General features: G+C 40.8%; 1 pseudogene; it reads right to left on the bottom strand.

The window, feature by feature from the left end:
• Nucleotides 1–7,412: 7,412 nt before the first annotated feature.
• LOC106026332 (olfactory receptor 2M4-like) lies at nucleotides 7,413–8,512 on the bottom strand (annotated as a pseudogene).
• Nucleotides 8,513–17,220: the final 8,708 nt, after the last annotated feature.

The following is a 17,220-nucleotide window of genomic DNA, read 5'->3' as shown; positions in this document are numbered from 1 at the left end:
GTCTTCTCTATTAAGGAGAGCTGAAGTGCAACAGAATCTTTCTCCCTTTGCAAAATCCTCCCAGCCTCAACAGGGAAACTATGCATGGGCTAGAAAGGTAACCTGGCTCCCAGCTGCCTTAGCAAGTGCAGAGTCACTAGAGGAGAAAGTCAAAGCAGCTATGTGTGTTGAGGATCTTCAAAATACACCTCATCTAAAGGTCTGGCCAACTTTAGATCACTGCATACAGAATTTGGCCCTGCTTTTTCCAGATGCTGAACAAAAGCACAGGGGCACAGATTTAAAAAGCGTAATGGCTAGCCTTCCCTTGGTGATGGAACTCATAATGATTCTGAATGGAGGCAGCACAGCAGACAGAGGTGGATTCAAGTTTCTCTCCTGGGCACCCTTGGAAAATTTAAACTCTCCAACTCTCATTTTCTGCGTTTTTCAAGTGAAGATACATGTGGCCTAGAGCATGGCATTGTTGTAGTGTTTGAATTCCATGACTGACCATTCTTAATGTAAAGTTGATAATAATTGCTTGGCCTTTATTACCTTCACCTGTTACATCCACATGACAAAGGTGGCACTGGGCTTTAGATCACACGCCTAGTTTGAGCTTCTTGTTCTGTCAGACCTCTAAAGGTAGGATTTCTTATTTCAGTGGTGACCTTGATCTTATTCTTGAACTAGGCTTTTTCCTAAAGTGTAACATGGGCTAATCATACTTACTGACCTTAGTCCACTCTGGCTGTTTTAACAAAGTACACACCCTGAAAGGCTCATAAATAACAGAGATATACTGCTCACAGTTATGGAGGTTGGAAATCTGAGATTACCATGTGGCAAGGTCAAGTTCTGGGGAGTGGATTCTTCTGAGCTGCAGATTACTTATTTCTCTTTGTGGCCTCAAGTGGCAGAAAGAGGGCAAGCAAGCTCTCTGGGGTTATAAATAATGGCACTAGTTCCATTCATGAAGGCCTCGTTCTCGTGACCTAGTTACCCACCCAACCCCAAAGGCCCACCTCCTAATACCATCATCTGGGGAGTTAGGATTTCAACATGTGCATTTTTGAAGGATACAGATCAGGTATTTGGTCTATTGTACTTATCTTGAAGAACCAGAAATTTAAAGGTTAAAAACAAGATGCTGTTTCTCAGCTAGAAACAGCACTGGGACTTGTGACTCAGTCCTAACTCAGCCCTGAAGGAAGGAAAAAAAAATCTGTGGCTGTGAAGTTCTCGGGATGTGCTGTGCCAGGGAACTCAGAGATAGAGCCTGCCATTAGGCTAATCAATGTTGTAAAATATGTCAGACTCGGGCCTACAGAAACCAGGTGTCTTAAAGATAAGTTGTGCAGAACAAAGACAATTAACTCTGACCCGCTGGTCACCCCTTATGAACTGACCAATAGCAGATAGATAAGATGCCCACTGCTCCACACTAACTGTAATGATTGGCTTTTGTAATAAATGCTTACATTGCAGTTTTTCCCCCTTAAAAACACCAGCCTTGCCCCAACTCAGGGTTTTCCGTTTCCACCTGTTTGGAGGACCCCGTGTACATGGAATAATAAAAACCCCTTTGTTCTTACATGAGAGTGAGGCCCTTGGAGTCTCCTTCGTGACACCAGTCTTACATTTTGGAGGCCCCAGCGAGATCAAACTGAGATTAGACCTCCTCGAAGAGGGAGACCCCAACGGCACCTCTCTGGGGTAAGTAGTACGGCCGGTTTTTGTTTACTTTCATTTTGATCGATCGCTTATTTTCTCCCCTTTCTTTTACTGCCCTGAACCGTTTGTTCTCTTTGGTTCTGATTTCAAAGGCAGTTTGTTTCTCTTGGGGGACGCCCCAAGGTTCCCCTGAGGAACGTTCGTCGGTGGCTCACCGGTTCGCGTAGGCAGGTCGCTCCTGCTGAGTTGGGCAGGTCGCTCCTGCCGTTAGTTGTAGCCATTACACAGCTACGTTTGCGTAGGCAGGTCGCTCCTGCTGAGTTGGGCAGGTCGCTCTTGCCATTAGTTGTAGCCATTACATGGCTATGTTCGCGGTGGAATACTCCGCCGGTTCGTTTCCACCTGGTGGTTTTGGTATGTGTGTGCATGATGCTGGCTTGTGAGTTGTGTTCTGAAATGTAAACTTTTTGTGTTTGTCTGAGTCTTCCCTGTTCGTTGTTATTATTCTCTTTTTCTCCAGGATAAGATGGGACAGACAACTTCATCTCCTCTCTTCCTTACCTTGGACCATTGGCCCGAGGTTTGAGAGCAAGCTCACAATCTTTCTCTCCAGGTTAAAAAGGACATGATTAATGATGGTACAGCTGAGGGAAAAATGCCCTCCTACAGTATTGGCCATTTTCCTCCTTGGTTGCCTGTTTAAATTTGTTACTAACTTAGGGGCTTGTTGCTCATTTCTGTTGCAGGATCCATATGGCTTATTAGATTCAAGGTTCATGATAAGAAAAATTATTTCCTTTAGCTCACCAAACTGTACCTTTCTTTGTGTCTTTAATGTTGTAGCGCCTTGTTTAATATGTAAGTCTTCAATTGATTGCTTGCAACCTTGGCATGCCTTTTAAAAGGAGTATTTTTCTTTCTGGTTAAAATGTAAGCATATGTGCACATATATGTATATATTTATGGTTTTAAAGAATCATATCAACTTTACCAAGTGAAAACCAGGTCATACTGTAACTGAGCCAGTAAAAAGGTTATAGTTTAAAAAAAAAAAAACACCCTGAGATAGTGCTCCTCCAGTTTGTGAATGACTTGTTAATAGCCTCGACCCCCCCCAGAAGCTTGTAAGCTTATTGAGAGGCAACTGAGAAACTGTTAAGGATTTTGGGGCAATTAGGCTATAAAGTCTCAGCCAAAAAGGCCCGATCGTGCTGTCAGGCTGTGACTTATCTGGGCTACAAATTGCAAAAAAAAAAAAAAAGGAGGACTTTGTCTAAAAAGGAGCCCAAGCTATATTGCAGATCCCATTCCCAGAAACTAAGAAACAGGTGTGCAAATTTCTGAAAGCTGTCAGATACTCCAGGCTGTGGATTCTAAATTTTACTGAAACAGCTCACCCCCTATATGGATCCCTTAAGGGAAAAACTAACTAAACTGGATTTATAAATGTAAACGGATCTTGCAGCAGCTCAAGTGGGCCTTGACAGAGGCCCCAGCCCTGGGACTCCCTGATGTTACCAAGCCATTCACTTTGTTCATAGATGAACTCAGGGGCATTGCCAAAGGAGTCCTAACCCAGGACATTAGCCCTTGGAAGAGGCCAATAGCCTATCTTTCCAAAAGGCTCAATCCAGTAACAAGAGGGTGGCCTCCATGCCTAAAAATTCTGGCCGCTGTGGCAATGCTACTTAAAAGAGGCTAAGAAACTCACTTTTGGACAGAAGATTTCTGTAGTGACCTCCCACAGTTTAGAGACTCTTATCAAAACCCCTCCCGAAAATGTGAGTGCTAGAATCTCACATTATTAGGCCCTGCTCCTACACCCAGAATTGGTAGTTTTCAAGAATTCTTCAGCTTTAAACCCAGCCACCCTTATGCCTGACAACGACCTGAGAAATTTCACAGACGGAAGCAGCTTCATCCAGAACGGCAGAGGCAGATGAGTGGCTGGGGCAGCAGTGACCACCAAAAAGTAGGTACTCTGGGTTAAACAGTTAGAGCCTGGCACCTCTGCCCAAAAGGCGGAGCTCATTGCTTTGACTGAGGTAGTAAAACTAGCCACAGGAAAGAGGGTAAACATCTATACTGATAGTAGATATGCTTTTGCTACTATACATATACATGGAGCCATCTATTAAGAGTGAGGTCTCTTAACCTCAGCCAGAGCTAAGATTAAAAAAAGGGGGGGGGGGGCTCCACAGATCCTAGATTTGCTGGCAGCAGTCTGGCTGTCAGAAGATTGCTGCTATTCACCCGAGGAAGCAATTTGATAGATCAGGCCGCTCAAAGAGTAGCAATCACATCAGAGGGGCCAGCCGAGAAAGTAACTGCTCTGATGCGAGTCCCCCTGACCTTGTCAGAACCAGTCTACACAAAGAAAGACTGCACTGGTTGTTGTGAGCCATCTAAAAGATTCCAGTCCCTGTGACTAAAAGTGCAAAATTTCTAGGAGCCACAGGACTGATCCAGAGTTTGGGACCCTGGCAGAGGCCTGTTGCCTACCTTTCCAAGAGACTTTGTTCTGTGGCAGCCAGATGGCCACCCTGTCTGCAGTGATTTCCTCAGTGGCCCCCTCATAAAGGAGGCTTAAAAATTGACTTTTGGACAAAAACTCTTAATTGTTTCCTCCTATTCACTGGAGACTCTCATCAAGGCCCCACCAGACCGATGGATGTCTAATTCCCGAGCCATACATTATCAGGCATTATTTCTGGAAACAGCAACTTCAAACTCGGCTACTTTGCTGCCTGAGGATGACCCCTCATTGCCTCACCACAATTGTACTGAGGTCATTGATCACCTCATGGGACTTCGACCTTATCTAGTGGGTAAGCTACTCTCTAGAGTTCCATCCTACTTTTCTGATGGAAGCAGTTACGTCTATCAAGATAAGTGGGTCATGGGAGCTGCCGTTACACAAAATCTTAGGTTCTATGGGAACAAATCTTAGAGCCAGAGACATCAGCATAGTGGGCTAAACTCATTGCCCACATTGAGGCCTCGAGTTGTCTTTATCAAAAATGGTGTTTTTTGTCTTCTGGGATCAAAAGATTAAAATACTCCCCAAATTTGGACTTGTTGGCTACCATCTAGATACCATGGAGAGTGGCTATTATCTGCTGTATAAGCCATTGGGCAGAAGATGATCTTGTTATAGGAGAAAATAATTTGGCAAATGCCACCTTCCAAAAGACAGCCAGAAAGCCCCAAAATCAGTGGGGATTGAGATAAGCTTGACATTACTGCTTATCCCACCTACTTTCTTTGTCAGAGCCCATTTGCACTTGAAAAGAGCAGCATCTGGCAGCTCAACTTCCAAGAGATCCCCGGGGGCTAATATCAAACTAGCCCAGTCTGTGAGCTTCAGGTGCCCTCAGTTCCAATTGGTAAATCCAAAAGTACTGCAACAAATAGAAACCACTGGTTATTGTGGGACTATGCCTAAAAACACTGGAAAATAGATTTTACAAAAATAAAAAGCCTGAACTTCAAGGATATAAGTGTTATAATGGTTGATACTTTCACTAGATGGGTAAAAGCGTTTTCTACTAATCTGAGTCAGCTCTGATAGCAGTTTCCCTGATTTGGTCTCCCTTTTTATCCGTGGGGTCCGACAATGGCCTGGCTTTTATAGCCTAGTAACTCAAATTAACCTAAGCTTTGCAGATCAATTAGAAAACTCGACTGGGTTTACCAGCCTCAGAGTTCAGGAGAGGTAAAAAGATAAGTCAGATTTTAAAGACTATAATTACTAATGGCCTTAAAAACTGGCGAAAACTGGGTGAGTCTCTTTTCCTTTTGCCCCTTTTGTGTGCATGATGCACCCCCTATGTTGCAGATATTTCCTCTTTTGAGGATTTATGTGAGAGATCTTCCTCTTATCCTTAAAGGTTTCTAGAAATTAGCTGATTTAACTAATCAAGATCTTATTAAGTCTCCCCCAGACTTTTCAGCTAGCTCTGACTTCCATCTACGGGTTATTTTGCTGCTGCCCACTGCGAGCTAAAGAGCCTAGGCACCTGGACAAGCGACCTCACTGTAAATCTGTTGAGCTGCAATGGACTGTCAAAGTAGCTGAAAGCCTGCCTGGATTCATTGTTCCTACTGCAAGCAGGCTTCAAAAGACAATCAGCCTGCGGATAAGTGAGCTGTCATTTCTTCCAAGGACACTTTAAAGCTTAATATTGTCTAATATAACTGTTAATTTTGTGTTCTCCTCCTTTGTAGAGACCCCAAGGAGGCCTCTGTCTGACTTAAAAATTGTTACTTGTATGATAAAAGAGTAAATTTAAATGTTGGTTTTCTTTCTCCTTTTAGTTAACAGCTTTAATGACAGCTGCAAGACCTTTGTTAATCCTCCTACTGGGCTTTATATTGTAAACAAGTTGATAAACTATGTCAAAGATCTTAAAAGCTTATGATTTTAAAGACACATGCAAAGTTATAAACAGATGCCAATGAGTCAATGATTTGACTCACTGACCAAAATCAGTGGGGAATGTTGTACTCTAAGAAAATAGCTTTGTTATATGTATATTATAGCAAACCTGCAAATGTGACTTACTAAATGTTTTTTTGTCCTTTTTCCCTAACTGATATGTTAAGTGACCTAAATTGATATGTTGAGCAACACTCTCCTCTGTAAAGAATTGCAAGAATCTCACCTAATTGATATGTTAACCATTGTTTCCCTCTACAAACTACAGAAGTTGTGCTAAAACAAGCTAACAAGGGTTGTTAATCACTATTAGGCGCCTCTATTCCCCTCTAAAGAGCTAAAGAAAATTAGAATGGCCCATTAATTTACACTTGTTGAAAGTAACCTGCTTGTGTGCAAAGAGATTTGCGTATGAGTTTAACCCTTTACCCTGACCTTGACCCATACCCGCCGTTTTCTGTTCTGTATGGTGCCTTATTTCCTCCCTCTCCCCTCACCTATCTATCTAGGCCATAAAGAATTTGGGTTTCTGGTGACCTCTTCCCGACCCAGTGATGATCTGTCATAAAATGAGCCTGCCCCAATTTTAAGAACTGTTTAGCTTCAAAGAAATTACCAGGAAATACTATGGCCCAAACCCCAATCGTTGCTTTCCTTTTGTTCTGTATGCATCAAATTAGTTAGATATCAGATCTTTGTAAAACTTAAGTTTCAGCTTCTTGTAACTCTTGACCCCTTCGCACCCACTAGCGAAAATGAGCTGTCCTGGGATAATTAACTGTCCACTTTTTTCCCCAAATATTGCTGCAGATGTGCCACTCCGAGATAATGTCAGTCTGTAGGATGGGAGTAATTTGAGAAACACCAGGAACTCCCGAGATTGTCAGAGCTAAGTGGACAGCAATACAGTTTCCAGACTTGGGTCAACAAGTTTGATGGCTCTGCAGGTTTCTTTGTTTCTCCCCCCACCCTTTTCCTCCAGCCTCTTTTTAAAGTCCTCCCTTCAGTCTCTGGCACACAGTCTCCAAATTGGCTCCTGGAGACTGGTCACCAGGCCTGGAAATAAAGCCTTTGCCACCTAAATTTTCAGTCTCTTGCCTCCTTGGATTTTATACCAGGGCCCAAGTTATAACAAATATGTATATACATACATATATATGTATATTTATATATGCACACACATATATACGTGTGTGTGTTAACTCCTAAGACTTTAAAAACAAGAGCAAAAATAGGGAAAGCAAGCTTGGATAGGGTAACGCAGAGGACTCCACTCTTCTTGCTGTCCAGAATGTACTTTCAAAGAATTTGTACAGAATCATAGGATCTTTCCTCCCCCCAGCAGCTTCATAAGCCCCCTGAAGACTTCCCTGTTCCTCAGGCAGTAGATGAGCAGGTTTAGGATGGGCATGAGGATGGCATAGAAGGCTGACACCATGTGTCCTGTTCTGGGGTGTGCGAGGAGGCTGGTCTCATGTACATGAACATGGCAGCCCCATACTAGAGCACAACCACTCCTCACACCCAGGTGTGAGGAGCAGGTGGCAACTCACCCCAGAGCCCATGTGGATGACGGCTTGAAGGACACAGGAATATGACAGTGACAATGACTGCGACAGGGAAGATGAACATCACCACGCAGCAGATGAACAGCAACCTTTTGAATGTAGATGTATCTGTGCATGAGAGAGTTAGCAGGGCTGCCACATCACAGAAAAAGTGATGAATTTCCAGAGAGTGGCAGTTGGAGAATGACAGAGCAGCTGTGAGCATAATTATGCCATCCAGAGAGCCCAAGATCCAGCAAGCAGCAATCAGGAGCACACAGAGCTTCCAGCTCATGAGGACTGGGTACCTCTGAGGCTGGCAAATGGCAGTATAGCAGTCATAGGCCATCATAGCCAGCAGGAAACACTCAGCTTCAAGCAGGAACACATAGAAGAAGATCTGGGTCCCACAGCCTGCCAGAGAGATGGACTTCCTTTCAGACAGGAAGTTGATGGCCATCTTGGGCACAGTGGAGCATGAGGTCCTTGAGGGAAAGCTAGCTGAAAAGGAAGTACATGAGTGTGATGAGCAGAACCATGGCCATGTTCCCTACACAGGCCACTGTGAAGATGGCTAGGACCAGTGTGAAGAGGAAGGTGTGGGTGGGGCTGTGACTAAAGATTCCCAGCAGGATGAAGTCAGAGTAGAAAGTCTGGTTTCCCCATCGTAGATAAGCTGCCTTATCTGAAAGTTGCAGAGAAGGTACCAGCAGGTATATTAGTTCAATTTTCAAAGGTATAACTGCAGCAAGGCCTCCACTGGGCAGGGTGTGCAGTGCACATGTGAGTTTCTCTCCCAAGGCTTAGGGATCTCCTTTAGATGTGTACGCTGGGAGACATGGTCCAGGGCTTTTTCACTGTTTCCATTCATTGTTCACAAAGAAAATCTCCAGTAACACTTACTTAGTGTTCACATACAAGACTATCAGAGCTCATGAGAGCACACTCATTTACTCACTGGTAGAGTAAATAGAAAGCTTAGGAGAAAGCTAATGTATTTGTCTGTACGAAATTATTCCTACCATTGGGAACTCCCTTGTTGACTTTCATTTTGGTGGACTCAAGACCATCCCTATCCTTATTCCTACCACCTAACTTTATTCCTACCACCTAACCTCAGCCAAATGAAAATATACCGGGGCCTTACCGAATGGAAACACAGCCCCACTTTAATCCAGAGAACAGATTAATGGCATGTATATATTATTTTTTGAGATAGAATCTTGCTGTGTAGTCAGGCCAGCCTTGAGTTCACTATGCAGCCCAAACTGGTCTTAAATTCACAATTCTCTTGTCTGCCTCCTGAGTGCTGGGATTACAGATATACATGACCACGCCTGATCAATAGCCTATATTATAACTTTTCCACATGTCTAATTTTCCAAATCTTTTCTTGTCTAATTTTATGAAAATATCTAAAATACTCATGAAAAGGAAAAGAGGGAATGAGGTTTTATTTTAAGAATAATTTCATATCTCCTAATCCTTCTTTCGTTAAACTTATTGATACAATTTTTGTTTACATAATGATGTCGTCCATCATAGGGAGTCTGTTCCTGTGTGTAATACATCTTAATTCCTTTTTCCCCATTCCCTTCCCTCCCCTTCCACTCCTCTTCTCCTCCTTATTTACAAAATATTTGTTTCCATTCTATCTTTCTTTTCTCATCGTTTTCTTTAGCTCCTTTCCCATCCCTCAGTTACTTTTCTTGTTTGAACAATTTCTTCCTGTTCACAGTATCTTTATATATTTTGGTCCTTATTTACACTTTGAGGAGGGGAAATGAGTTTTTCCTTCTTTGTTTCTTAGTGTGTATTTGTGTTTTTGAGAAACTGATTTTTTAAATTTATGCTGCAAAACAGCTTATAAACCCCTGAAATAAACGCATAGAAAACATAAGAGTGCTCATTCTGTGGTCCTTAAGGGTTTCACTTTAGTTTTGTAGAATGAGGGGTGTGTCTGCCACTGTGAGTGAAGTAATAAGAGTACAAATCATCCTAAGACCAGCTCGTAAACTTAGGATGCAGGATGTGCTTTTGTGGGAGGAAGAAAGGACACTTTAATAGGAGTGTGGAGAAACCTGCACATGGGTGCACCCTTCACTGTTGCTGCTAATCAAGGAAACACAGGAACAGTGTTGGTTGAAGTTATGGAATGACATGAAATGAGGTTGCATGAATAAAACTTCTCAGTTGTTGAATGTATGACAGAGGTGACAGGTTACCAGGAAACCATTTTGAATGGAGACCAGAGAGAAAATGCTCACATCCCTGGAAGTGGGACAAAGCCCAAGTAACCACAGTGAAAGAAGGAGAGGTTTGATTAAAAAAGATCACCTGTCAGTCCTTTGTAAAATGTTCTCAACTGATTTCAAAATATCTATAAAACCTCATACTATGGGGTCATTTTCCTAATTAATTTACTCCAAAGTAAAGCCCCATTCAAAGCAAGGCACACATATATGTTTATATATATGGATTTAGATATTTAGATATAGACATAGCTATAGATATAAAAATAGGTATAGATAGAGATTTTCTAAATTATAATACTTCAAAGGCATCATTTTCTGCTGACCTATTTTTTATTTAGAAAGAATAATTTAGAGACAAGACAAATTAACTATACAGAAATAGAGGCAGGTTCCAAAACGGAGTTCTGAAGTGAAATCCAAAAAAGACTGAGCAGCAATCCTGAGATCTTGGAATACTAAAGGAGACTGGAAAAGCAGGGGATCTAAATCCTGAAGAGATCTGGGTAAACCCAGAGCATCTGGAGAATCTCAGCCTCTGGGGTCCACCATGTGCCTGGGTCTTGCAACTTGGATGAACCTGGAACTTCCATGCAGCTATCCCAGTGCATTCAACAAGCTTCAGGTCTGTGACGCACTAAATCAAGTTTCACCAAATCATTCTTTCATTTTTAAGGCATGGAGTCCCAGGGATTTTGTTCATTAGTGTATTTGATGACTCAAATCAAACATAAATAAGGAAGCTGGATGATTATGGGGCAAAAAATCACATTCCTAATAATTTATATACAAAATCTTTACACTAGGTTAGTTGTGCATGCATGTTGTTTGTTTTTCTTTTAAGAAAAAAGATGTTAATATGTATATTGTTTTTCTAAACTAAAACCTCACTATTCTGGCTTAACTGCAGTGTTGGTCCTTTGAGACACAGGAGTGAGTTTTGAGATGTAGTTTAGGGACTGGTCTCTAAAAGGTTTGCCATCACAACAGGAGAGGGACTATACAGTTTTCCTACTGCAAATCTTTATGTGTCTGCTTAAAGGACAGGATCAGAGCTGCTCATGTGTCAGTGTTTCTGTAAAGTCCCTTTGAGCTGCTTATCTACCAACTAGAAGATATTGACATCTACCATCTACCATAAGGGTTTTTTTTTTTTTTTTTTTTTTGTCTTTTTCTTTTTTATCGGTACCGGCAATCGAACTCACGACTGCCTGCTTGCAAGTCAGGTGCTTATGCCGCTGAGCTAAATCCCCAGCCCCTACCATAAGGTTTAATAATCACTGAAATACAGTCTTGAAGAGATCTCATCTCTTTTTTCTATCACTCCTTTGCAGACAGAACACAGGGTTTCGAGCAGGGGATAAGGCAGCTCAGCACGCCGTCAGCCTACCTACAGTATAGTGAATCTCTAGAACACCACCACCGTTTTAATAACCAGGCTGGGGAGCATCTCCCTGTATAACCCTACATTGTGCATGCCTTTCTCATATGTATTATTTCGCATTTGTCCTCAACAAATGTGCAGGGGACTCTGTGCAAGGGGAGACCACACTCGCCATACTCACAGGTGCAGGCGAAGGAGCTGATCCCAGGAAAAGCCCTGCTCTACCTTCCCTAGGAAGCGACACTCCTCTCTCTTGGGCAAGGCTTCCTGCCACACAAAGCTGACCTCTTCCTCTTAGGAAGGGGACTCTAGAGACTGAAGCTCCCTGTGACTCAGAGCCCTGCCCTTCCCAGGGTCCCAGACCCTAAATCCTCTGCCTGCACAGCGGGCTCCGCCCATGACCTGGGTGACAGTGCCACGCCCTCTTTCACAGGCTCCTAGGAGTTCCCCTGACTGGGGCACAGATGTTCATTTTCATGCTTTACATGCTGCAACTGCAAATGAAGGCTGCCTGCACTTTCTTTAAAGAAGTAGTGTTAATTCTGAAACTCAGTGTTCACAACTAAAAAGGTTAAGATTAAAAAAGAATGCTTAATTGCAAAGTGAGATATGTCCATCTACCTGCCCTCTCCATTTAATTAATATTTACCTCTTCCCAGGAAGCCTTATCAAATATTTAGGCTGAAATAAACATGAGTTGAACTCACAGAGCTCTAACTGTGTGTGATCTGACTCTTAACAGTTCAGATGGCTGCGTAGGCTCCACACATTCTCGAGCCCATCTTTGTAAGATAACTTTTGCACTTTTCAATAAATTCATCATGCAAACTTTAGAACAACTCTATTGCCATATCTGTCTTCACCCTGAAAGTTTCCATGTTCCTAAAAGAACATTTCAGAAATACCAATACCAGTACTACTTTTTTCATAAGAGTGTCCAGTGTCCCTTAGTAAAAGCCCATGATTAAACTCAAGTTTCTCACCTCTGCTACAGACTTGTGACAATTGGCCTCTTTCCTTAACTCCTTAACTCCTGATTAGCCTCCCTTTAGAAATCAGAGCTCTGCCTTATTCCCTGCTCTGTGGCCTTTAAGGATTAACCCACTTTACTTTTCCCTTTGTCCTCTCTCTCCTTCTGATGATCCCTCAAAACCCACACCCAGAGATTGTCCTGGTGACCGCAGCTAGGCAGGATGTTTTTCCTGTGTATGTGGACAGACCACCAGGAAGCATGTTCTGAAACACATATTTTATTTAACTACATGTTCTTCTTTATTCTACCTATTCCATTTAGGGGACTAATTGTCCTTCATTTTGGAGCCCTTGGCACTTCAAATATTTTGGATTCTTACAAAGTTGACTTATAAAATGATTGTCAGAATAATAAGAGCATATCAAATAGTGTAAAAAAGAGGATGTAGATGATTAGCACAACATTATGCTAAAATTGATAGAATAGTGGTTAGTTTCAGTGGTCTTTTTAAAAATAAATTCATTTTGTTTGGGGAAATTTTCCATTTTCCTTTTCTGTGGAAAAAAAGTTAAGTAAGCTTTCAGTTAGACCTTCACTGAGGACACATTTTAGAGTAGTGCTTACATTATTTTCTGATTATATAGAGGACATTACATAGTCACCCATACTGATAACAGCCAGAATAATCCAAGTGTAGGAATCAAGGATGATTGCCATGAGGAAATCAATCATCACTATGCAACAAACAAAAGAATCTCTTCAAATGTGGATGTGTCATTGCATGAGTGGATTAGCAAGGATGAGAAGTCACAGAAAAAATGGGCTATTTCCTGAGACCCACAATAAGAGAAGGAAAATGTAGCTATGGCATCAGTGAGTCCATCAATAGAACCCAAGACCCAGGAAAATTCAATCATAAGTCCACAAATTCTGGGTCTGATGGGATGAGTGTATGTCAGAGGCTGGCAAATGGCAACATAGCGATCATAGGCCATGATAGCCAGCAAGAAACACTCAGAACCAAACAGGGACACATGGAAAGAAGATCTGGGTCCCACAGCCTGACAGATAGATGACTTCCTGCCAGACAGGAAGTTGACAGCCATCTTAGGGACAATGGTGCAGATGATCATGAGGTCCAAGAGAGAGAGCTGGCTGAGGAGGAAGTACATGGGCATGAGCAGTTAGGCATCCACGTAGATGAGCAGAATCATGGCCATGTTCCCCATGCAGGCCACTGTGAAGATGGTGAGGACCATTGTGAAGAGAAGAGGAAGGTGTGGGTGGGGCTGTGACCAAAGATTCCCAGCACAGTGAAGTCAGAGTTGAAGGTCTGATTTTCCCAGGCCATGGCAAACAGATTCTTCATATAGTACCACAAAAGGTGAAGTCTGTTTACTCATAGCAAGCTTTTAACCATTATCTTACAAAGTTTCTGATTCTGGAAATTTCTGTGTGTCAGTAAAATATGAATTAAGAGACTCAAAAGTTAATAAGCACAGCCTCAGAATGAAACCTGCTCTATTCAAAAGTGTCAAATGGTACTGTTGGTAAACACATATGAGAGATTGTTTCCTTTAAGTGTGTTACTGAACTTTATCCTGAAAATGTCTACAAATTCTCCCTGTACAATAGAAGACAAGTGAGAATTTGTATTACTACATTTTAATGACAATGAGGTTTGTTTATCAAAAAATCTAATCTAGGGGCTGGGGATTTAGCTCAGCAGCATAAGCGCCTGCCTTGCAAGCAGGCAGTCGTGAGTTCAATCCCCAGTAGCGATAAAAAGGAAAAAGACAAAAAAAAATCTAATCTAAACCATTCCACAAAATCTCTCTCATCTGATAAAATAAAATACTCAAGTTCTGTACATAGTAAAACTCACTTGAAAAACACATAGAACTTGTAAAAGTCATTTTAATGTGCATTTTGAGAATTATAGATTTTTCTATTATCACTCTATTATTTTCTATTATCATATATCATTCAGTGACTTTATAACCCCCAATTAGCTACTAGCTCATTCAAACATATATCTTAGTGCATTATTTTGATGTAAGTAGGGATTGTAGGCAAAAATGTTTAGAGATTTCCTTATTACACAGTTTGCAATAGAGTCATTTTGCTAAGTTTTAATGCAAAGGTCATTTTACTTGAGAAGTCTCAACAGCACAGCATCCAGCTTTCTCACCTTATGCCTGCCAATAAGGGTTTCCATCATTTCTTATGACAATGAGTACTGACTATCTTTAATTTACCAGGTTATGTAAGAGCGAAATGGATGTCAGTATTTCCAGATGAACAAGTCAGCTGAGGTCCACACATGTGCACCGAGTAAGCCACATTTGATTCCCACTGAATAGCGTTGTTCTGTGGAGTCCTGCTGAGTCTCTGGGGCCCTGCCAATGTTTAAACTGTTTCCTTAAACCACGTACTTGGAATGATGTAATGAGTCTCACATGCTCAAACAAACCACTCCTTGATTGCTACACTTGGACCATAAAATTCCTACTTAAGTCTTTAAATGAAGAAACATTGATGAGGTTACATCACTTTGAAAGATCAGTTCATGTACAATTGGGCATGCACACAGGGGAAAGAGCTGCTGGAGATACTGGCCTTCTATTGATGGTGTGGACACAGAGACGGTATGGTATTTGTATGGATGTCATGACAATTGTCTCTTTTCTTCCATCTGATGCTGAATGCTCATGAAACTGGTATGCATTAATAACTTATTTAAACAGACATAATGAAATTGAATAGAAAACAAAGCTATCTGCAAGTGTTGATGTAAATCCAAATGTCTAATGTTTCAGTTAAACGTCACTCAGAGGAAGTATTCTGTGAAAGTGAGTGGTTCATCACAAGTACACAGACACTTAAATTCTTCCCATGAATTGGAAATGTAAAGCAGTATATGAGTGAGCCAAGGTCTGCCAGCAATCCCATCATGTCAACAAGTCTGACAGTGCAGGTGGGCAGTGGCGTTCAAAATTGAACTACTTTTTGCAGTCACTATCAACTGAGCAATGTAAAATCCAGAAAACTCTTATACATTCCATACAAATGTCTAAGTAGTTCTATTAGGAGGCTGCATCCAACACTACCCCTAAGGAGGAAAAGCATGAGGGAATAAAACTATAATGAAAAGCACATTAACTAGGATATATTATATTCTAACTCTTCCAAAAAATCTTGCTTAAAATTTTATTTAAAGAAAGAATAAACAAAACAGAAAATGGATAGAAATAATACATACTTTCAAAGAAAAAATAAACAGTAAGAAATCACTAGTTGATGTTAACATATTGTCCCCTTACAAATAGTTTTTCAAGACACAAAAGTGAAACATACAAAGTGCGGATTCAAACAGTGAGACAGCAAATGGTTCTGTTCAATTATCCAACAAAAACTTAGTAATATGGTTATCAGTCTTATACACTTAAACATACATGCAGTTATCCATATATTGATTTATGTTGAGATTAAACAAACCATAGTAGGCTAAAATCACTCTGAAGAAAGAATAATAGTATTGCTGGATTTCACATCATGACACTATGGGATCAGTACTGGGTTCTGTAGTGTCTCTTTTTCTTCAAAGTATTTCTTCATTTTGTCGTGCATTATAAGATCAGTTCTCATAAACTGCTTATAGGTTCTACACATGAATGAATCTTAACATGTATTTCTATCCTTTCTATATTAGAGGGACAAACAAAACAAAGCAAGACATAACAAACATGTTCCTATAAACACATGAAATGAAAAAGACATATAAAACCACTGCACAAAGAGTTCTACAATGATTACTATGTTGTCCCTTGTTATCTTCGATAGAATCATCTATATCATCAGACATAATTGAATAAAGCAGTACATAACAATATTGATAAAAACAAAACTTTGTAGATAGTGTAAAATCTTCAGTATTCTCTGTAGAGTTGGATTGGTGGTCACGAATTCCCCCAGTTCCTCTTTGTCTTGGAAACATCTTGTTTCTCCATTAATTTCTAGAGACAATTTTGTGGGGTACATCAGTCTGGGCTGAAGGATATTTTCTTTCAGGGCTTGGAACACTTTGCTCCAAGCTCTTCTTGATTTGACAGTCTGTGTCAAGAAGTCTGCCATGATTTTGATTGGTTTTCCTTTATACAAGATCTGTTTCTCTTCTCTGATGGCTTTTAATATTCTGTTCTTATATTGAATTTCTGAGATCTTGATTATTATATTCCTGGGTGTAGCTCTGTTTGGTTGTAGGTGGCTGGATTTCTGTATGCCTCATATATCTGAATATCATTTCCTTTTTCTAGGCTCGGGAAGTTTTCCTTAATTATTTCTGTGAATAACCTTTACAGTTCCTTTGTTTGTACCCCTGCTTCTTCATTCAAATTCTTTATTCTTAAGTTATAGATCCTCTTGTTGATTCTCACCTTTGTGTTGTTACTGCCTGTTTCTCTGTTATTTTAAAGAAATTTTTCCTTGCATGATCACATATTGCAAACCTGTCTGTCAGTTTGAATAATCTATCCTTAGTTTATTTCAAGCAGCTTTGCCAGCTTTCAATGGAGTTTTTAATTTCCTGGTAATCTATTTGAACCTGTTTCATGTATTCTACATTTTCATTATATACTTCATCAAATGTTTTTCTCCTTTTTGTGTGCTCCTCCATTTTCCATGTGTGTCTTCTTGAGAGGTGCTTAGCAATTATTTTATTAATCTACTTCTATCTTGCTTTACTTGGCTAAATATTTCATTTTTGAACTCATCTATGAGGTCCTGAAGATATCGCTTTATGTCCACTGATGCCGTGTCTGATATTGCATGTTTGCTGTCCTCAATCTCTTTTGTATTTACCTCTTTTGTCAGCAGTCTCTTTTGTATTTACATTTGGTATTTACCTGGATCAATGTTCTCAGGTTTGGGGCCTGGGGACTTTTTCTTGTTGCTTCCTCTTCTCATATTTT

This window comes from Cavia porcellus, unplaced genomic scaffold (genome assembly GCF_034190915.1).
Source record: "Cavia porcellus strain 051 isolate PalLab524CR breed Dunkin Hartley unplaced genomic scaffold, mCavPor4.1 scaffold_24, whole genome shotgun sequence".
Classification (NCBI taxonomy): domain Eukaryota; kingdom Metazoa; phylum Chordata; class Mammalia; order Rodentia; family Caviidae; genus Cavia; species Cavia porcellus.
The sequence above is the reverse complement of the archived record's forward strand: the minus strand, read 5'-3'. Positions and strand labels throughout refer to the sequence as shown.